The 22,996-nt window shown below is 37.4% G+C and overlaps 1 long non-coding RNA gene across 1 annotated transcript in view; it reads left to right on the top strand.

Annotated features, from left to right (window-relative positions):
- LOC134756571 (uncharacterized) overlaps window positions 1-22,149 on the top strand; it is a 49,764-nt gene extending 27,615 nt beyond the window's left edge. The window contains exons 2-3 of the long non-coding RNA XR_010129359.1: window positions 13,756-13,844; window positions 13,923-22,149. This is a non-coding gene — a long non-coding RNA (uncharacterized lncRNA). The remainder of the gene's footprint in view (window positions 1-13,755; window positions 13,845-13,922) is intronic.
- Window positions 22,150-22,996: the final 847 nt, after the last annotated feature.

The raw sequence follows: 22,996 nt of genomic DNA, 5'->3' as shown, positions 1-22,996 counted from the left end.
TAAACATACCTTCTCAGAAGACCTAGGCATTCCACTCTGAGGTATTAAAATCATATGTCAATAGATACCCTTTGGCATGATTGTTCACAATAGCCTCAGACTGGAAAAAAATCAAAAGCCTAACAATAAGTGAATGAATAAACAAATTGTCATGTTCATATAATGAGATGCTACTCAGCAACACAATGGGAGGAACTATTGGTAATACAACAACATGGCGATATCTTGAGATTATTATGCTGAATGAAAGAGGTCAGACATAGAGTACATATTGTATGAGTCTATGCTTACAAAACATTAAAAATGAAAATTTATTTCATTGACAGAAGGTAGATCGGTTGTTTCCTGGGGTGAATGTGTGGGAAGGGGTAGACGAGAGGAATTACAAAGGACGTGAGGAATTTTGGATGTGTGGAACATACCGTCGCCCCTCCACATCTGTGAATTCTGCATCAGTGAATTCAACCAACTGTGGATTAAAAATATTTGGAAAAAATTTGTGTCCATATTTAACATGCACAGACCTTTTTTGTCATTATTCCCTAAACAACATAGCCTAACAATTATTTATATAGTATTTACATTGTATCAGGTATTATGAGTAATCCAGAGATGATTTAAAGTATATGGGAGGATGTGCATAGGTTACACACAAATACTACAGCATTTTATATAAGGGAATAGAGCATTTGAGGACTTTGGTACCTGAGGGAGATTCTGGAACCAATCCCCCAATGATACTGAGGGATGACTGTATTGACTCTCTTAAATGTGGTAATTATTTTATGGGTTTTACATATATCAAAACATCAGATTGCGTACCTACTGTGTTTATAGTATGCCTATTTTATTATACCTCAGTAAAGCTGGAAAAAGAAAAAAGTATACAAGGAGATAATGGCATATGACGTTATCACAGATTATATATATTTTTAGTGCTAGAATTCACTTGAACTAAATGGATATCTGACTATTTTCAACTATTTTTTTAAACAGATTCATGTGCATAAAAGCCTAAGTATGGATGTGGCTCAAGGGATGTTTTAGTTATGTTATCTTCCTGTTACCAAATGGGAAACACATATCTAGAGTAAGAATGATTGAGAGGAAGATATCAGCAGACCAGGATTTTAGTTCCAATTTCCCCAAATGCATGGGGAAATTTATCTGACCATTCTAATTTTGCCACTTGTTAAAATGGCCAAAATAATAACTTAATGCAGAGGACATACTGCAAAAAGGAGAAGAAATATATAGTAAAAGTACTGTTACATTGTTTGAAAAAGGAATTATTACTATCACTACATATTCTTTTCTCCTCCCTTCTCCTTAGTTTTACCAGTCCCTGGAAATCTCTTTTACCATTCAGCTTCAGTTGGCATCTTTCCTATTTAAAGCAAAATGTGTTGAGTCGGCAGATTTGACTGACTTCTAAAGCCTCTAGTGACTTGAAGCTGACAAACTCTTAACTCTTTTTGGCCCAGAAACTGAAGCTAAGGGATTTGTCAGTTTCAAGTTGCTTTTGAGGCTACCGTGGCTTTTCCCCAAGCTTGGTCTTGCCATAGTGGCAGATTGATTGAAGAGTGAGTGAATTAGTGTTTATGTCTAAGCTGAAGCTTTGACTAAAGCTTAGCTACCGTAAGAAGATTAGGAGGGGAGGAATGAAATGCATTCCTTCACAGATGGGGATGTTAGGATTTTCCAGAGGTGTCTATTTAGGGTGAGCCATTTTGGCTGTCAGTGCCCAGCACAGGGACTGCCCACCCATGAGACGCTTGCATAGGTGCTTCAGAAAAATAGCATCGGCATGTCCCTAAGTAACATTACTGTAGCATTATTACCAAGCATGAGGGTATAATGAGCAGCCTATGAGGCCGACAGAACATAGAGGATTATGGGCATTTGTAAAATGCCTCCCCGGTGACGACCTCTCCCTTTCTTACAGGATGGGGGAGCGCTTCAACCAGTAGTATACTGGTAAATGTTTAACAACTGGCTCTGGGGAGTGGGGAGAGCCCTGATTTTTAGTGTTTGCCAATTTCCATGGTTTAAATATTATTGCTATGGCCAATTTTAAGCTTCCAACATATTGTCAGTTGGCTCACAAAATTCCTGAAGATTTAGGTTGGCTCTCAAAAGCTGGTGAAAGCTGGCTCCAGAGCAATACTGGATCCAACAAACCAGCGGGCGAGGCCCACCCATTAAGTAAAGGATAGAGCCATTCTCTATATCTTGCTCCCAGCTCTACCCTGGACACTCAGGGCATGAAGAAATGCCTGTTACGGTTCATGAATTGCCTAAGGTAACACAAGCTCTCAGAGATAGAAATGAAACTTTAAAAATGAAAGCATGGATGTGATACTGTCTTTTTCCTTCTCATCCTTTTTGATTGGCCATCAGTGTGTCTTGTACAGTTTGAGTCATACCAAAGAAGATTTCTCAACTAGCAGGATCAAAGTTCTTTTTAAAGAGTTGATTTTTTTTTTTTTTTTTTTTTTTCCCGGAGCTAAAATGGTCTCCCCAGCTGCTAAGAAAAGAGGAAACTGTGGTGTTTTCTCTGGAACTTTCCCCAAGCACTCTAGTTTTCAGTGGGGTCAGTGTGATACCATTCCCTAAGAATGTTTTGGAAATTCACTGGGAAGATGTTTAATCATCCCAGTGATTTTAGGTTTCACAATGGCTTGGCTATTAACAATAGCATGCGAGAAGGCAGGAATGCTAAGGATCTTGTGGAGCACAGGGCAGTCTCACACAAAGAAATGTCCTGTGTTCTGTACAACTTCAAATGTTCCCCCCAGCCATTCTTGTAGGTGAAAAAAGCCACTTACAATTTTCTAAGCTTGGAATGTAACTTCATTTTACCTATGGACATGATAGGCCCTTGTACTGCCTAAACATACATGAAATTTTTTAAGAATGCAGCTGCCGTGTAAACTGAAGGGAAACTACCTGACACTGTTGAGAACATTATTGAACATGACATCATGTTTAAGGGTTATCCCCCAGTTTGGAAAAGCATATCATTGCCAATAAGATGACCCAGCATTGGTAGCTGTTACACATTCAAGGTGACTTTAAGTAATAGGAATATAGTTATTAATTACCCTTTGTTTAAAAATGTCAAATATAAATTGTCTCTTAAATGCAAAGATTTATTACAAATAAGTGCAAGCACATGACTGCTTCCTTAAGTCTTTGGACGTAATTGTGTTTGAATATTTTCCTTTTGAAATACATATAATGTTATTATATTTAATTGGTTTACTGTCTGCTCAGACTACTCAGAAAATCCTCAACCTCTCTCTCTTCCTTATTCCTCAGGGTCATTCATTTAAGTTCTGTTGGTTCTATTTCCTAATTTTGCCTTCTCCCGTTTATACCAGTGCTACCTTAGTTCAGGCTCACACTCTTTTCTTGCTTGACTATTCCAAAGTCTACCCTCATTGTACAGTTCCTTACTGTACAGTCTTTTATCATCCCAGTCCATTCTCCACATAAATATTAAAGTGATCTTCCTAAAACACAAGTCAGGGAGTGTTATTTCCTCACTGAAAACATCACTGGGTCCTAGCTGAATAGAGAATGAAACCCAGACGTCTCAGAATGGCACATATGACAATCACTGTTGATCTTCATCTGCCTTCAAGCCATGTGTCAGCCACAGTGACCAGACCACCCATGCCATTTCATTTGTCTAGGTTTGAGCATGCTATTGTCTTTGTTTGAGGAATCTTTCTCCTCCCTCCTGCCAGCCTGGAGAATTTCATTCATTCTTTCTGACTCAATCCAAGTTTCTATTCCAAAACTCACCGACTTGAATGGTTTCAAGTGATCTGTGTAGTCATCTTTATTATGATGCTTAGTGTACTCTATTAGAACAGGCCTATGACCACCAGGCACGACCTGAGCCCATTCCCCACCCCTAATTTGTCTATATGAGAAGACTGGGAAGTGGGGGAAAGAAAGACACCAGGATCCTTTGCCTCAAGGGGAGGGCTTGGGATGTAACTTCATTTTACCTATGGACATGATAGGCCCTTGCTTTCCCAGCATGTCAAAGACAAATGAGGAGGGATCCAAGAGGACTTCTTGGAAGAAGAGGACCACCTGCATCTTGACCTCTGCCTGGATGCTTGCTGCACGACAGAATCCATAAGGTCACTGGGTTGCTTTTATAGTAAAGTGTGCCAAGAGATTTCTTGCCAGAACAGCAGTAATACATACCATTCATCAAGAGGTTATTGTGTACCAGCAATATGCTGGTACACAATTTATGACCCACAAAAAAACCTTCTGTGGTAGACATGATATTCTGTTTTGTAGAGATGAGAAAACTGATGCTTTGTGAAGCTAAGTTACTCTTGGTGACCAACCTGTAAATGGCGAAGGAGATCACTCTGTTCTAGGGCTGCTGAGGTAAACTTCATCCGCTTTCTACTATGCCAGGCCACAGAGTTTAGAGGGTAGGAGGAAAAAGACCTGGTCATTTTTAAAGATACGCCAATTATATCAAAGTAATGAAACTAAAACTGAGACTAAATAGGCAATCCGGAATTATTACCTTTTGCAATTTTTAAAGCCATTCTATAGCAGGTACAGCAGTATTTCCATTTCTAGTTTTAGAAAGGACAGTAACTAAATAATATGTTGCTAATGTTGTTATTTTAGTTTGTTTTAAACATTTCTTTCTGGCATGTTATAAGAATTTCTAATTTCTCCACCATTTCTAGAAAACAGAATATTTGTGTTTTTGAACTAAAAATCATATTCCTCTTCATTTTTTTGTAGATTTCAGAGCACATATACAAATATTTGCTAATTTGTTCCTCACAATCACACTATGCTGGAGAGAGGTGGCTATCAGTATCTTATTTCGCGCATGATGAGATCCCGGGTGCAAATCAGAGATATTCAGCAACTCCCTCAAGGTCACACAGTGATCCAAAATAGAGTTGAGACTCAATCTTACATCTTCCCTCTCAAAACCTTCCTTGTCATGCCTCACTAGCAACACATATTTTTTATTTACTGAATAAGTATATTTCATGTAGCTATTTATCAGAATTTAGAAGCTGGAAGCTGAGGGTATGCACAAGTTATTTCTGAAATTCCACTTATAAAAATGAGTCTTAATATAAATTACAGTTGCATTACATGGTTGTCATAGCTAAAAGCTATGAGGTTTTCTTATGTTTAAATTTTTGAATAATTAAATGAACAGCAGCACGTACAATGTAAATTCCTTAAATTTAATTAAACGATACCCCTATATAAAGGACTATTGTGAAATGTATGTGTAATGATTAAAGGGTTTAGTACATACAGAGTAATTTTCCCTAGTGTTTAAAAGGTCACCAGAAAGAAAAAAGTGACAAATATGCTGTTTTAAGCTTTTTTTTTTTGCCACTTTAAAAATGTCACAGTGAGTGAAAGGAAAAAGCTGCCCGATAGCAGATGAATGGGTATTGACAGCTGCACCAGTGTTAAATGCTGCATGGCAGAAAAATCTAGTGAAGAAAAAACAAACTGTATTCACGTTTCCATATTGCTTTTTATTAAATTTAAGTACAGCGACTTTAACTTTGATTTATATCTGAATTTGGTAATGAAGGCAATTTGTTAGGCAAATCTATGTACACACAGAAAAGATAGGTATATAATATAGGACATTTTAATCATGCACTAAATATAAAATTATCTTGACAACACATGTGATATTTTATGGTGTCCATATGGTATTGCATATGCAGTTTATAATATACAACTGGTATCTGGATAACATATGATATAGATATAAAGCACACCCTACAAGCTTAGAATTCTATGATTACACGTACACACACACACACACATACATACATACATACACACAGAGACGCGATATTCATGGTTTCTCTGCTTTAAATATACATTTAACCTCTGCACCCATGTATTCATATTATGAAGGGCTCGAGTTACTTCTGGGGGTGTGTGAGATTTCTTTTGGCTTGAACAACTCTTCCCCCAGAAGCCTGGAAAATTCATCATATTGGATAGCCAGGTGTTCTCCATTTGCAAATATTATTACCTTATAGGATTAGAAAAAGGTTTAATTATGAGAAAGGGAAAATAAACAATGCAGTCGGCAGAAAATATCACCATACTCCATAGTCAGGCAGTGTCCTATAGATGGCATTGTCTTTGGGCATTCATAATGCACGGGGTAGGAGGTAACTTTTAAGCTGGAAACCACAGAATTTCTGCTGGCAGTCTCTAATGCTGTCAGGCTGCCGCACTGGAGCTCTGAAACTAGACTTTTTGCTCTTTGTCATTCTTAAACATGACCATCTTCCTCTGAGGCAGGCCTGACTAATGTTTTTCCTGAATAACCATCATTCCCAGGAGAAAGTCATCTACAACATGCAATCTTAATCACCACAAGCAAATTTCTTGTGTATCTGTCTACCCCACTAGACGAGAGCAAAGACCCGTCCTGTTCATTCTTGGATCCCTACCACCACAGTGCATTACATGTCATCTAGTAGGTGCTCAACAAATTAATTCAATGAATGAATGAATGATTGCAATAGTATTTCTACCTAAAGTGGAATACCTTTCTGGAGTTCTTTAGTACTGGGGGTAATTTGTTGTACTTTTGTTGCCAGAATCACAAATAAATGAAGCCTGTCTTCAATTTTCATGAGTTTCTCAACTTTAGGAGTCTATTTTTGAAATAAGTCTTTCATACTCTGCTGTCACAGTTGGCTCTGGTAACAATACTCCTGCAAAGATGATGTTTCTCCTTGTGCTTGGGGCGTTTGGTTAGGCAGATTAAGAAAAAGACTTGAAGAATGAACAAACATCACCTTAAGCTACGTAGTTATAATCCATAAGAAAATAGTGAATAGTGCTAATGGAAAATACCTGAACTTTGGAGTTTTAATTTATTTTAACTTTGCAAACATCTGCAGTGTAAACTAATATCAAAAAAATTACATGAACAAAATTACTTTGTTGTATAATTAGAATATTCTACCAGCATACATAAATTTTGAAGTGAATGCTGTCATTTTTTGTTTTTAAAAATATATCTTGTGATGGATGAATAATAATCACACCTGGAAACAGTTTTATAAATAAAAAATTAAATTGCATAAAATTATATTCAAAGGTGCTATTGAGTGTCAGAATTGGTTAGAAAAGGTTATTATTTAGACCCTAAATACGTGCTTATGTGTTTACTAGATGTATTTATTTTTTCACAGCCAAATATGCTGTAATTTAAATGCGTAGAAACGGCATTAATGCATTCTGAGCTATGGTGGTTTTTATTGTTTTCCATGACAGTAATGCCTCTAACTCTATTACCAAATAAATCTCCCCCTAGATTTTGTAGATCTCTTGAGCTATGTGTTGACACCAAAACAAGCATATGAAAAACCAAAACCCTGTCAATCTATTAATGCCTATGTGATGTCAACCCATAGCCTCAACTCATTTTTCCTCACTGAATCGACTGATTTTTCAAATGGAATCAAACAAATATCCAACTATTTAGTTTCCTATTACACACTTGTAAGACTGAGGATGACTGAAAAATTATCTACTCCATGGCTTCCCATTCCAAGTTTTAATGGAGACTGGTAGTCCACTACATGTATTTACCTTACTGGCCCAGCCACTTGATGTCATGTTGGTCTGCACCCCCGTAAAGAGTATCTACCCACGATGTTCTTAGGAAAAACGTAAAGATCATATTTCTGGGTTAGGTAAAATAATGAAATTGTTTGGTGTCTTCTAACCTCCACTTCTGGACCAGTAAGTCTAATGTCTGTTTCCAAGGGGAGTAACAGCAAGGCTAATTATTTATTACCCCTTCTTCCAGAAGGAGTTGAAACTCAACAGCTTTGCTCCCTATACTTCCCCTTCTCTCTATCACAACTGGAATGGTCTGTAGAGAAATTAGACAGCTGTAAATGAACATCTGTCAATGTTCTGTTCATTTGATCCTGCCAATGGACTAACTAAAGACACATCTCTTACTAAAAAGGCTTAAAATATGTACATTTATATTGTTGAGTGTATGATAGTTGAAGAGGCTTATTCCAATCCATGAAGACTTCTGTGTTGTTGAGTTAGACCAGAGAGAGTTTATTTTGAGGAGATTTCCTGCAAGGGAAGCTTGTGGTTGGGAGAAGCATATTAGCTCAGGGTGGTTGTCCTTTGGGAGTAGGCCACTTAATCTGAGGGAATTTGGGAAGGGTAGACTATAAATCCATAAATTAGAATTTGGCTGGAATACTAGGATCAATACCTCTCTTTTTAATAAAATTACCAAGGGACTGTTAATAATCCCTGAAGTCTGACCAAGAGCCAGACCTATAGAGCGCTTATTACTTACTAAAACTCTGACTACATAAAACCAATAAGTGAACCATTCTTTATTTAATTGGCTTTGCTTGCCAATCATAATGGCCATTGGGACTAGCCACATGGTCAATAGGTTCTGTCTTTAATCTGAATACTTCAGATTGACCCTTTTCCACTCTTTTGTCTTTAAGCAAGTGAACACAGTGGCCTAAGAGTGACTTTCACTTGTTTAGTTGGATTTTCCAAGTGGCCTAAATTATTTGTCAATAAATTGATTAGCACTATTGGGAGTCACAGGAACTCTTGAGTGATCAGGAGACTATATGGTTTCTGGAAGCCATAACCTGAGCCCAGGGAATAAATGAAGTTCTGAGAGTAATTTAGGAGCTAAGAAAATTTAGTACATCAGATAATAACTTACTAAACAGTACCCTGGAGGTTTGAAGAGTTAATGTAATTTCTGAACCTGTGTAAGTTATTGCCAGAGAGTAGCTTCACATGGATGGAAGAGAATTCAATGTACCATCATAATCTTTTACAGTATCTGGGTTCACCTTTGACATCTATTTTGGACTTGCTTCATTTCTAATTTTAAGTTTATGAAATGTGGGCTTCTTGGTAGCATTTTTAATCACCTCACCCCCTTAGAAATTCTTTCCCATTCATACTATCTTCTCAGAATTTATAAAATAGATTTCAGAATTCACTATAATAAATTCCTTGCTCTAAATTTCATTTGGATTCTAATTATTTTCCAAGTAGAAATGGTCACTGGCTTTTAGTCATATCAACTGTCTCTGAAAAGTTTCCTTTGAAATATCTCATTGTTAGAAGCAATTTTAAGAATATATTTTAAAAGATATATGAGATACATGAGTTGCATGAGATATACAAGTTTTGTGTATTCCCAATCTGTATTTTAATACCACATATACTTCATATAAATACTATGTGTATATAACACTACATATTTTTATACTACATATATAGTAGATGCAGTGTACATCAAAACACATAGTAACGTTTTTTTTTTTTTTTTCTGGGGAGAAAGCAGGAGAATTGGACTAGTATGGGAAATAGAAGGAACTTTATATGTGGAAGGTTTTATTTCTCTCAAAAAAGTGTCACAAAATGTTAGCATTTATTAAAACTGTATAGTAGATATATATGTGTTTATAATATTCTTTGCACTTCTCTATATTCTTAAGAAATTTTCAGTAGAAGAAAATGATTTAGAATGTTTTCCTTCATGATGCATTCTTAATGAACTCTTTCTTGGAATTAATTTTCGTTTAAATTTTTAAATTTTTGTACTTTTTTCTTCTTTAAAATCAGAAAGTTACTTTGGCATTGTTTAAAGAATGATGAAAATCTCATTTAGATCTGGGTTGAAAAATCCTTTCTAATTCATCAAAGCATTTATATTTTTTTAAACATTAATTTAAGTCTGTCCCTCAGACTGTCACATCTTTCTTAAGGGGTTTCTCATAGTCTTTTGACTACTCCATCTGCTCTTCTAAAAGGAGAACATCAAACTAGTTTGTTTGACGTGACACAATTAGATCTCAGATGCTCAGTTGCCTGACCATTTGTAAAAGCATTTTCTAGAAATTAGGAATAGACCAAAGAACTTCTGACTTTCTCTAAGGCCTTTATTTAGTTGATTTTCCATCACTTTGATTTGTATTTCTATTCAACATCTTCAGTTGAAAACAAATAATTTTTGTTCAGGGTCCTTTTTCCCAAATAGCACTCCCATTGGTAATTAATCAGTAGTTATTTCTCCTCCTTTTCCACCTTTTTCTTTATCTTTTTGTTGAATTGTGTACTTTAGCATTAATGGCATCTAGCCCATAGTCAAAAGATGTGCTTCCTGAGTTTTAAAAATTGTGTTGGCTTGGAAAAACAATGCATGAAAAAAAATGAACACACATATATTTAGTTAGACACATAATAGCTATGTTATCTAGAGAGGTGAGGAGGTCAGCCACCTTCCCAACAGAGTCTCAGGATGGCAATACTTTGGTGTGGTTACCACGTTTTAGGTCGAATAACTCAACTTTGACAGCTTAGTCATATGAACAGACTTGATTTATTCCAACTCACAAAACACTGATGTATAAGCCAGTTGCCAATTTATTAATTTATTCTGAGAAAGCTGTGAAGTGATGCCAATGGTTCCTTCATTCCTTTCTTGTAGGGAAAAAAAGAAAACATAAAAAATAAGGCCATGGGCCAGGCACGGTGGCTTATTACTGTAATCCCAGGATTTTGGGAGGCAGAGGAAGGTGGATCACCTAGGTCTGGAGTTCAAGACCAGCTTGACCAATGTGGTAAAACCCTGTCTCTACTGAAAATACAAAACATTAGCCGGGCATGGTGGCGAGTGCCTTAATTCCAGCTACTCGGGAGGCTAAGGCAGGAGAATTGCTTGAACCCTGGAGGCGGAGTTTGCAGTTTGCACTCCAGCCTGGGCAACAAGAGCAAAACTCCGTCTCAAAACAAACAAAAACAAATAAACACAAAAAGAAATAAGACCATGGTAATTATGGTATTAGAGCAAGAGGAGTTGGTTGAATGGCCTTGATCTGAAACATCCCTCTCTGAGACCAAGCGGTTTGGACGGCTCACACCATTTGGCCAGAGTGCTGTCTGCCCTGGACTATCCTGAGTAAACCTTAAGAAATCCTTCCTGTTTCTAGGCTTTTTTTTTTTTTTTTTTAAACGGAGTCTCGCTCTGTCGCCCAGGCTGGAGTGCAGTGGCGCAGTGGCGCAGTGGCGCGATCTCGTCTCACTGCAAGCTCCACCTCCTGGGTTCACACCATACTCCTGCCTCAGCCTCCCGAGTAGCTGGGACTACAGGTGCCCGCCATCACGCCCGGCTAATTTTTTGTATTTTTAGTAGAGACAGGGTTTCACCGTGTTAGCCAGGATGGTCTCAATCTCCTAACCTTGTGATCTGCCCGCTTCGGCCTCCCATCTAGGCTTCTTGATGTTGTTTTTTCAGACTGGCTGAAATAGAACTGAGCATGACCATTTATTTATGTTAATAGTTTAGATGATGGATATGAAACACTCAGCATCAGGTATCGAGGAATAAATGTTGCTTGCTGGTGCTAGGGAGTCTACATCTTAGTGGCAAAAGCTTGGGCTCTGCAGACAAAGCTCAGATTTGAATTCCAGTTCTTCCCCTTCAAGTTGTATGGCCTCGAACAAGTTACTTATCCTGTTTATGCTTTACTTAGGGATAAAATGCGGAAAATAATTGGACCAATCTTATAGGATTGTTGAAGATTAAAAGAGACGAAGCACAATGGCACTGAGTGTGCATTTAATATTGCTAATTTTCGTTGAGATTACACTAGTCAGTCATCATTGGTCTTTTGTTTCTTTTAAAACTCATCTATCACTCACAGTTTTTCTCTTTGGTAATTATGCATCCATCTTGTCATGCATTTCTTGTTGATGCTGAAAATATTTTTTCCTCTGGATTTGCTAAGTTCCGGTATGGAGATGTTAAAAAATAAATGTAGGCACATTAAAATTTTAACAGGTTTATTTGAGCATTCAGTGACTTACCAACCGAGCAGTGCCAGACCGCGAACAGTTCAGTGTTCCACTGAGCGGGTGGAGGTGGGCAAGAGAGAAAACTTTTACAAGGCGTTTGCCAAACCGAGACAAAGAAAATACATTTATTGGTGAAAGTGGAAAGTCCCTAGTTGGAGGTTAGTTGGCAGTTTCTGGTTAGTTCAGCTTAAGTGTTGTTTGACTGTTTACACTGGAGTTTGATTTGGTTTGCTCCTATAAGAACCCAAGGCATTGGAGCTGTCTCAGCCTAATGGCCTCCCAATTAATTTTTTTTTCTAACAGCAACATACCAACTACATATTCTATAGGTTATTGTTGTAATAAAATAAGACTCCCAGCAAGGTAACTTGACTCATTTAATGTTATGAATACTCCTTATTATAAAGCAGGATAATTGGGGAAATGCTTAGAAGCTTACAACATGAGACAATCATTTAAGTGGTTTTTACAGAGCCAGATGGATAACCTCATTCGTTCTCTAGCAGTTAATGAATAGCATCGATATTTTCCTGAGGCAATATGTTTTCATCTTCATTGTTATTGTCTATATACCCATATAGATTTAAAGATAAATATTCTTTTCTTTTCCTTTTTTTTTCTTTTCTTTTTTTTTTTTTTTGAGATGGAGTCTCGCTCTGTCGCCCAGGCTGGAGAGCAGTGGTGTGATCTCAGCTCCTGGCAACCTCTGCCTCTCGGGCTCAAGCGATTCTCCTGCCTCAGCCTCCTGAGTAGCTGGGATTACAGGCATGCGCCGCTGCAGCCGGCTAATTTTTGTATTTTTAGTAGAGATGGAGTTTCATCAGGTTGGCCAGGCTCGTCTTGAACTCTGGGCCTCCAGTGATCCGCCCGCCTCGGCCTCCCAAAGTGCTGGGATTACAGGCCTGAGCAACCATGCCCGTCCTTAAAGATAAACATTCTAGATCAAAATGAGCTGGAATCCACTTGCGCTTTTTGGCCTTCCTGCATTCTGCCTCCTGCAGTCCTCTCCTGTGGGTCCTCTTCTCTCAAAGGTCCCTTCCCAGACTGTAGAGTCGCACAGCTCCAGGGACACCTTTCACATTGCATTCTATGTTTATAATGCTCCCTGGAGTTGCTGTGCCTCAGGATTGCCCTGAGGGTGGCAGCTCAGTGGCAAGTGCATCCTGCTTTCCGCCTCCCATCTTTCTACCTACCTCTTGATTGGCACCTGAGGCTTGTGGCCCAAGCCCTGGAGCTGTTGCTGACAATCTGAGCTACTGTAGGAAAAGGGGAGACATGAAGCAATTAAACATCACATCTCTGGTGAAGAGTGAGAAACTGGACATAGCCAGTTTCTGCGTGCCTCACCCGACCCTCCCCGTCCCCGGCCCATACCTTGAACTCTGGTCTTTACGTTTTTTGTGTTTGTGTAAATTTGAGCTCAAAAGATAATTTTAGGGGCTAAAATGAGAGATTTACCTAACCTCTGGGCCAGTAGCCTACTTGAATAGATTCAGTCACTCTGACCCTGAAACAATATTTTCAAAAAGGGGCAATCTATTTGACAGCATCTTGAGCTTCATTGGTATGACGGCCATGGTGAAGAATGATGAACCCAGGCACAGGGGAGGGGCCAGGCGAAGTAGGAACCATCTTTGTGTCTGCAGTGTTTGCAAGTCTTGGAGCAGAGGAGGAGGGATTAGCCTTAAGGAGTGGGTAGAGTGAGGGAGAGGGAAAGGGGCAGCCAATTGGTGCAATCTGTGATGCCTCAATCTGTGATGCTTGAACAGTCTCTTTCAAACTCCTGAGTTCTTGGGGAGTTGGTCTCCTGTGGTTGTAGCCAAGGTCTCTCTCCTCTAGGACATGAGGGTCCTCAAGAAGGTGCCAGAAGGGAGGCATCTCATCCAGCCTCATAAAGCTATGAGGATGGCTATAACATGACATCACGGGTAAGAAGACAGCCCTGTTCCCTACATATTTCTCCTGCTTTGCTCACTGATTATTGAAACTTTTTTCTTTTTTAACAGAAGCAAAGGCTTTCACTTTCTACAGTGAAAAGAGAAAGGGAACATGGACATGCTCCTTGAATGGCTTATCACCCTGCCCCCCACTGATGCCTGTGTGACCCAAGCTTTCCTCCTTCCTTGCTAGTCACTTGCCCCAAGACTTCTACACATCAACTCCCCACTCTGGAGTCTCCTCTGTTGTCATAAACCATTGGGTTGTCCAGAATCTTGGCTCTCAAAACATGGTCCATGAACCAGCAGTATTAGCATCACCTATGAATTTGTGTCCAACTTAGACTACTGAGTCATAATCTTCATTGTAACATGATATGCAGATGATTTGTAATTTGTATGAACATTAGAACGTTAAAGTTTGAGAAGGTCTGGCCTGAAACACTTCTTCATATCCAGCCTTAACTGAAATCTGATTTATAATGGTAATCATGATTTATAATGATACCATGATTTATAGTGGGGGTAATTATCACTATACTTTTAAATAGTACATGTGTTAGTTAATTTTATCATGTTTTCAGCAAGTGCCTACTGTATTCCAGGTACTACAAGTGCTGCAAGTTGGGGATATAAGAATAGTATCCCCACAGAGCTCACGGTGTAGCAGGCTTATGAAAACAAAACACTCAAACAAAAAAAAAATCACAAAATTGTATTTCAAGCTGTACAAAGCTATGCCCTCTAATTAATGCTATATTTCTCTTTTCACATCTTTCACTTTTCTCCCAGAATCCATGTATTCTGTGAGAAAAAAATCTGACTTGAAATGTTACCCTGTTTCCACTTCTTTTCCATTTCAATGCTGTTGTTGCATTGCTGGCACAAGCCTCTAGAAGTAGTATTCTCAGGCCCAATTGGAAAGGCAAATCAACAATTTTTTAAAAATTGGATTTTAAGAGAGCATTTGTGTTCCATTTTCTCAGATGACTTTCTATGTATGTATCTCATCTTCAATTAGCAATGCTTCTGCCATTATTACAGGGCATATTCTGGAATTTTTCTTGTTTTGGTTTTGTTTCTGTTGTGGGGTAGGGAGAAAAGGAATGATTGAACATGTTTATTAAATGCAGCCAAGCCTGTTTAGGTTTTGGAGATACCAGAAGGTTATGTTTTGTAAAATATAATTGACACTAGCATCACAGGGCATGGGCTCCAAGGATAACATTACATCAGGACCTTAGTGTGTTTACATGAGCATAAAAGAGCTGGTTCTGGTGAATCAGGAAATGATTTGGAAAGAGTAGTGCAAAGAGGCTAAATCTTCCATGGGAAGACGCTGCTGCTTCTTTTGCCAGGGCTGCTGCAGTTCTTTGAAGTCAAAATCTGTAACTGATTTGAGTTTAGGTCTCTTGATCAATATCAGATAATACAAAAAACCTGATTTTCTTATCTTATGGGAATTTATGGCATCTCCCCTAGTCTTGAGATCACTTCCTAGCATGCATTTCAAGATAGTTTTTTGTATATGATCTTATACCATTTTGTATATGATCTTATTCCACCATTTTGCTTTTCCCAGAACTGAATACTGATATAGTTACTAACAGCACTCAATGAAATTTCCAATATTTTGGCTTCTCTTCAGTAGTTTTTGCCTTCTTTGACTTTTACTGCCTTTGTTGGCTAGAGTTTTAGCTGGTACCGTGCTGATCCAGCAGGTCACTTCAGTTTGGAAAAGAGTGAGTAGCATTTGTGTTGCTTACTCAGCATGTTATTTCTCTTTGGAGCAAAGTGCAATGGCTTCTGGTCAATTTTTGAATTGATTTTAGGATGGTTTTAATGATTTATAAAGGAGCATTTAATCCTATACATCTAGGCTTTGTTTGCCTCATGAAATCAGCTACTACATGAAATTGTCTAAGGTTATATAGTTCATCCCCTAAAAACAAACACACAAAATTACTCCTTGGAGAAGAGTTGGTGTCAATTTCTGCTTATAATCAAAGCTTCATATGTGGTCATTTGACTTTTCAAAAATTGAATTTCAGGCATTTCATCTTTCAAAAATAATATATTTCAAAAGATGAAAAATATAACATATAAGTACAAAATGAACATGCATCAAACAAATCATTTGTGTTTCTGCTGAATATAAATCTGTAAGTTAGCATGTAACTTCACGTGGGTTATAATCAATGGCAAATAGTAAGTCAAGCACAAATACATTCTTGCAGAGAATAAATAGGTTTTGGGTGGGCCTATTAGAGAATGCTATGTTGTGACAGTAAGAAGATTAGCTGTCATTCTTTTGCTTTATTTTCAAGTTTTGGATAATTTTTCTTAACAATCCTCCTTTCTCCCAATAATAAATAATACCTGAAGATTATTCTTGATCACATGAAAGGTTAGTTACATTGTGTTTTGTCCCTGTTCATTTATATTGATGCAGCAAGATATGAGAATTTTCATATATAGGCCTCTTTGGAGTATAGTCAACAAATCTAGAGTCATGTGGTATTGAGAGAATTAATATCTATCTTCTATCTGGTCACCTCTGGGTCTCCAGTTACACATATTTATACAATTCGATATTGTTCTACAAGTTCTTGAGGCTTTGTTTACTTTTTTCCCAATCTTTTATTCTCTTACTGCTTCACATTGACTAATTTCTGTTGTCTGTCTTCTAAGTTTGTTGATTCTGTTTGTAAAAAATAGTTAAGGGCATAAAAATTCAGCACAAAGTAGATAAAGTTATTTTGGTGAGATACAGAATCCTGTTACCTGGGCAGATAACAGAAAACATGAAGAATACTTTTTTACTATCTCTTATTAAGAGCAGACCAATTACTCTAAGAATAATTTTTCATTTTCAAAGTGAGAAACCTAATTCTTAGCCTTTCATTAAAGCATTATATTTGGAGTTAGTATATCAAACTAAGCAAACTTTGCTGATTTTCTTTTTACATATTGCATTTCTTCTTTTTAATTTAATTTTTTAAAACTATAGATTTGGGGTGTACATGTGCAGATTTGTTGCATGGGTATATTGTGTAACGGTGGGGTTTGGTCCTCTAGTGAACCCATTGCCCAAATAGTGAACATGGTACCCAACAGGTAGCTTTTCAACCCTAACCTCTCTCCTTCTTCTCCCCATTTTGGATTCCCCTGTGTCCATTATTTCCATCATTATGTCCATGTGTACCCAATGTTGAGCTCTCACTCATAAGCAAAAACATTTGGTATTTGGTTTTCTGTTTCTGCATTATTTCACTTAGGATAATGACCTTCAGCTTCATTCATGTTGTTGAAAAGGACATGATTTCATTCTTTTTTTAATGGCTGTGTATACGTATACATATGTATGGTGCATATATACCACATTTTATTTATCCAATCCACTGTTGATGGACATGATTTTGATATTGTGAATAGGGCCGTGATAAGCATATGAGTGCAGATGTCTTTTTCATAAAATGATTTCTTTTCCTTTGGGTAGATACCCAGTAGTGGGTTTGCTGGGGTCCGTGGTGGTTCTAATTTTAGTTCTTTGAGAAATCTCCATACTGTTTTCCACAGTGGTTGAACTAATTTATATTCCCACCAACAGTGTATAAGTGTGTTTCCTTTTCTCTTCATCCTTGCCAACATCTGCTATTTTTTGACTTCTTAGTGATAGCCATTCTGACTGGTGAGATGGTATCTCATTGTGGTTCTAATTTGCGTTTTTCTGATGATTAGTGATGTTGAGCATTTTTTCATGTTTGTTGGCCTTGTGTATGTCTGCTGAGAAGTGTCTGTTAATTTCGTTTGTCTACTTTTTAATGGGGTTGTTTTTTATTGATTTTTTAATAGATTCTGAATATTAGTTCTTTATCAGAGGCATAGCTTGCAAATATTTTCTCCCATTCTGTAGGTTGTCTGTTTACTCTGTTGATTGTTTATTTTGCTGGCAGAAGCTCTTTAATTTAATTAAGCCCTATTTGCCTATTTTAAATTTTGTTGCATTTGCATTGGCTGTCTTAGTCATAAATTCCTTGCCTAGGCCAGTGTCCAGAATAGTTTTGCCTAGGGTTTGTTCTAGGATTTTTTTATAATTTCAGGTCTTAAACTTAAGTCTTTAACCTATCTCGAGTTAATTTTTGTGTTCAGTGACAGGTAGGAGTCCAGTTTCATTCTTCTGGATATGGCTAGCTAGTTTTCCCAATACCATTTATTGACTAGGGTGTCTTTTCCTCATTGTTTATTTTTGTCGACTTTGTGGCAGATCAGTTGGTTGCAGGTGTGTGGCTTTACTTCTGAGTTCTCTGGCCTGTTCCGTTGATCTGTGTGTTTATTTTTGTACTGGTGCAATGCTGTTTTTGCATTTCTTTTTAGACATTTTTTGCAGGTATTCAAAACCAAAGCAAATAACATTGACTTTCCATAGCCTTCTACAACTTTCTATATCCATTTAAGTTTTGTCTTTCATTAATTTCTTCCAAATTCTCAAACAAGACACTTTACTTCAAAACAAAACCATTTTCCTTTTCTTTTGAAAAAAAAAATCTCTCTCTCACACACACATCTCATTTTCTTATGCGTTTCTTATGCATTTCTTATGCATATTATTCTAGTATAGCATCAACAACTCAGCATTAACAAAGCAACTAACTCCTATTCATCAGAACAACATTGAAGGTAGGTAAATGTCAACTGTCTGTTATATACAAGCACTATGGCAAACTACAAAATACGTGAGTACATGCAACCTCTACAGCTACACACTCCCTTTTATACCTTCTTAAAGTAGTGCAAATGAATACATTTGTTGGCAGAGCTCAGAGGCATAGATTCCCTAAAATGTGTAAAAATAAGAAACAAAAGTACATACTGTGTATTAAAACTATGCTTACTTAGAAACTGAAGATATACAAGAATTTTCCATCAATTAACTCAATTTATTATTAGTATTTTTGTCTAAAACTTAAAAAATGATCTTGGAAAATCAGTTTTAACTGACACAGTACGGGACATAATAACTCTTGATATAAAATGCTTATCAGAATTATAATTCTATTTCACTGAACATATAATTTTATATTTTCATCAATTAAAAAATGTATGAGAGGAATAGTGGCTTATCTGAACTTATAAAGCAGTTAAAAAGTCTAGGAACTTCAGATTCCTAGTTTCTTAGTGAGCAGCAAATACAGTTAAAAAAGTATTTTTTTATTATACTCCACATTGATAAAATTAGGAAAAAGATGCAAAGCTCTTTTTAAGCAAAATCATGAAAATTCATTTTGATTTGTCCAATGATATTCACATTTATTACATGAACTTGGATGCCTATATAAAAATGCTTCTGAGTTGGCAGTTTCTGTAAAAGGTTTTGTTTTTGTTTTTTAAAGGCTAACACACTCAGGACTAGAAGTTCAGTTTCTTTATTTTATAAGAATTCTGGAAACATTAAATTTATGCGGTTCTTATTGTTCTCTATGAACCAAGCAGAACAGAGCTTCTTTAATAGGTTTTATAGCTTAATGTATTAATACCCTCCAGAGGTAGGAAATATTTCATGCACACACAATAAAAAGGAAATGCCTTTGTCTATTATTGACACAGAGACACACGGAGAGCTTGCCGCTTCAATTCTACAACTACAGACAAAGGTCTAAAGTAAACAGAAAAATAAAATTTACTGGTAACCTCAAACAAATTTTCTCTTTTCCAGTGGGCATAAAGTTTTACCTAACTAGGTTAAGCTCACAAAAAGCCAAAGCAACAAACCCCAAAGTGGAACAATGTAGATGATCTTTCATCTCTTACCTGGCCAAGAATGAGTTCTCATTATATTGAAAAAGGTTATCAAATAGTCATACCATAAAATCAGATTTCCAGTGGTTGTTTGTTCCAATGGGTAATAACTTATCAGCCATGTATAGGCCGGACTCGTGTGTACACAAGATGTTCTATATACTACCTAAGGATTCATTATTTACTAATAATCCCTGGTCTTGATGGCTGAAAAAGTCATGGCTAAAACCATAAATTCGACGAAATACAGACAACAACAACAGCAACCAGAATTGGCCAAGAACAAAAAACAAAAATAAAAACATAAAATCAGAAGAATAAAAAACAGAGATTCATTGAAGGAAAAGTTATATTGCCCTTAAGATTCACTCCAAGATCTCCATAAAGATGTTCTCAGGAGGAAACAGCTTGTAATGTGTACTTCTTGGACAATACATTAGAATAGACTGTAGCAGACAAGTCTATCTTAGTGGGAAAACCCCCACAAAGCTGGGCCCAGGGGTTCGTGCCTGTAATCCCAGCACTTTGGGAGGCTGAGGTGGGTAGATTGATTAAGGTCAAGAGTTCAAGACTAGCCTGGGCAACACGGAGAAACCTCGTCTCTACCAAAAATACACAAATTAGCTGAGTGTGGTGGCATATGCCTGTGGTCCCAGCTACTCTGGAGGCTGAGGTGGGAGGATTGCTGGAGCCTGGAAAGTCAAGGCTGCAATGAGTTGTGTTTGTGTCACTGCACTGCAGCCTGCATGATACAGCAAGACCCTGTTTCAAAAAATAAAAATAAAATGAAATTATTAAAGTATACTTTTCAAAAAATTATAAACATGGCATGATTCTCATACAAATATAAAGTAAGATGTCAAAGATTCATTTACCTCATGAATGAGGTATGCAGCTGGAAGGTAAAGCTGGTCAAGAATAATTTGAGGGACAAAGATTTATATAGTCACCCATGAATAGCGTGATGAAATAAACTTATTAAATTGAGAAAGTTACGGCTTATGCAGCTATAAAATTATAAGAGTTAGGATCATTTTTTCTATTGGAGAGAAATCATCACTTAAGACAAAAATTTGCAAATAAACATTTATCTTCATAGAGCCTGGGGCTGTAATGAACACTAAATAATCAGTCAAACAAAGATATATTTCCCTAGAAAATTAAACAAACCTTGGGAAGACCTATTAGACCAGTGGTCCCCAACCTTTCCAGCACCAAGAATTGATTTTGTGGAAAACAATTTTTCCACTGACAATTTTTTCTTGGTCCTCCCCCAACATCCGTGGAAAAATTTGAGTGTGCAACCTAGATCCCTTGCATGCACAGTTTATGACAGGTTTCGCAGTCCTATGAGAGTTTAATGCTGCCACTGATCTGACAGGAGGCAGAGCTCAGGCACTAATGGGAGTGATGGCGAGCGGCTATAAACACAGATGAAGCTTCGTGCTTACCTGCCACTCACCTCCTGCTGTGTGTCTTGGTTCCTAACAGGCCACGGACAAGTACTGGTCTGTGGCCTGGGGGTGTGGGACCTCAGTGTTAGATAATGCTCCAGTATAACACTGAAAAGTAATTCTGGCATATTTTGCCTTATTTCCAAGTTTTGGATAATTTTTTCAAACAGTTCTAACTTCTTTGAGTCCTAATAACATTAGCCAGTGTTTCTCAGTCTTACAAAGGCTTATTAGAGAAATGTTTAAATAACATTCATTTGCTACATCATGAAATGTTTTTACATCTTTGAAATCCTTTGTTAAATTAATTTACAAAGAAAGTCCCAGAATTGGATAAGGCTTAATTTGGTTGAGGCTTATGTTGGTTAAGGGAGACCCATTATTTATTTGTACTATTCAAAATTTCACTGGTGATTTTTGGAAATGTTCCCAAATTCTTTGACACTTCTTTCACTCCAAGAAATGAAGGTAAATTCTTCTCCTCTTGTGGGTGGGCTGGACATAGCAACTTGCTTATAACAAATTGAATATGGTGGAAGTAATTGTATAGAGCAAATAAGATGAGATCATAGAAGACATTTGGCTTCCTCCTTACTCTATCTTAAATCACTTGTTCTGAGAGAAGTCAGAAACCACGTTGTGAGGACACTCAAGCAGCCTAAACAGTGAGAAATGGAAGCCTCTTGCCAACAGCTAGTAAGGAACTGAGGCTTCTAGCCCACAGCCATATAAGTCAGTCATCTTAGAAGGAGATACTCCAGCTCCAGTCAAGCTTTCAGATAATTACAGTCCCTACTGACATATTTTCTTGAATTTTCACCAGAGACTTTACCGTACCACTCAGCTAAGCTGCTACTGAATTCCTGAACCATAGAAAGTATGAAATAATAGATTTTTGTTTTCTAAGCTGCTAAGTTTTGGAGTAATTTGTTGCATAGCAATTGATATTTAACATAAGCCCTCATAAAAATTGTCCTCTCTTTTGGAAGGTGGAAAAGTAAATTTTTTTCTCAACTCTTAAATAAACCGATTTTCTCACACACTAGAGATAAGGAGGCTTATATTTTGTGTGGTTCCAAACTACTGTTTGGTTCTTAGGTGATCTTGAGTATGGCTTCCTCTTGGTTACCACTTGCTCACTGGACATTGCTCAAAACACGTCTAAGATGGACTTCTGAGTCTACATCTAGAGAATATATAGGCTGAGAGGTTGAACACAATATTGAGAAAACCCTCTATGGTGATTATCTTCTATGTCATGGAACATAAAACCTAAACACCAAAGCTGGGTTTGATTCCCTTGTCTGAGGGTTGAGCCCTATATTTGTTTGGATAGCTTCTCTCTCCCCATCTCCCATGGCTAATAGGCTGGGACATGTATCCATTTATTATGTGTGATATGTTGACACTTGTAGAAATACATTTTTGGGCAAATTATAAACTTAGATTCAGATTTTTCATTTATTTTTTAGACTGGGAAATATCTTTAATGTGGTGGAAAAATAAAGATAAATTTCTGACAAGATAGTGAACCAACATGTCTTGCTCTCTCCCCCCAGAGTTTAAACCTAGAGAGCCATATAAGGAAGAAACAGTGTCCAGATACATAAAGTAATGACTATAAGAAACATTCAAGAAGAGGCCCAGCGTGGTGGCTTGTGTCTAATCCTAGCGTTAAGGGAGGCCAAGGCGGGTGGATCACTTGAGGTCAGGAGTTTGAGACCAACCTGGCCAAGATGGTGAAACCCTGTCTCTACTAAAAATACAAAAATTAGCCCAGTCTCAGCTACTCAAGAGACTGAGGCAGGAGAATCGCTTGAACCCAGGAGGCGGAGGTTGCAGTGCACTGAGATGGCGACAGTGCACCTCCAGCCTGGGTGACATAGCGAG

Source organism: Gorilla gorilla, chromosome 10 (assembly GCF_029281585.2).
Source record: "Gorilla gorilla gorilla isolate KB3781 chromosome 10, NHGRI_mGorGor1-v2.1_pri, whole genome shotgun sequence".
NCBI classification, from domain to species: domain Eukaryota; kingdom Metazoa; phylum Chordata; class Mammalia; order Primates; family Hominidae; genus Gorilla; species Gorilla gorilla.
The sequence above is the reverse complement of the archived record's forward strand: the minus strand, read 5'-3'. Positions and strand labels throughout refer to the sequence as shown.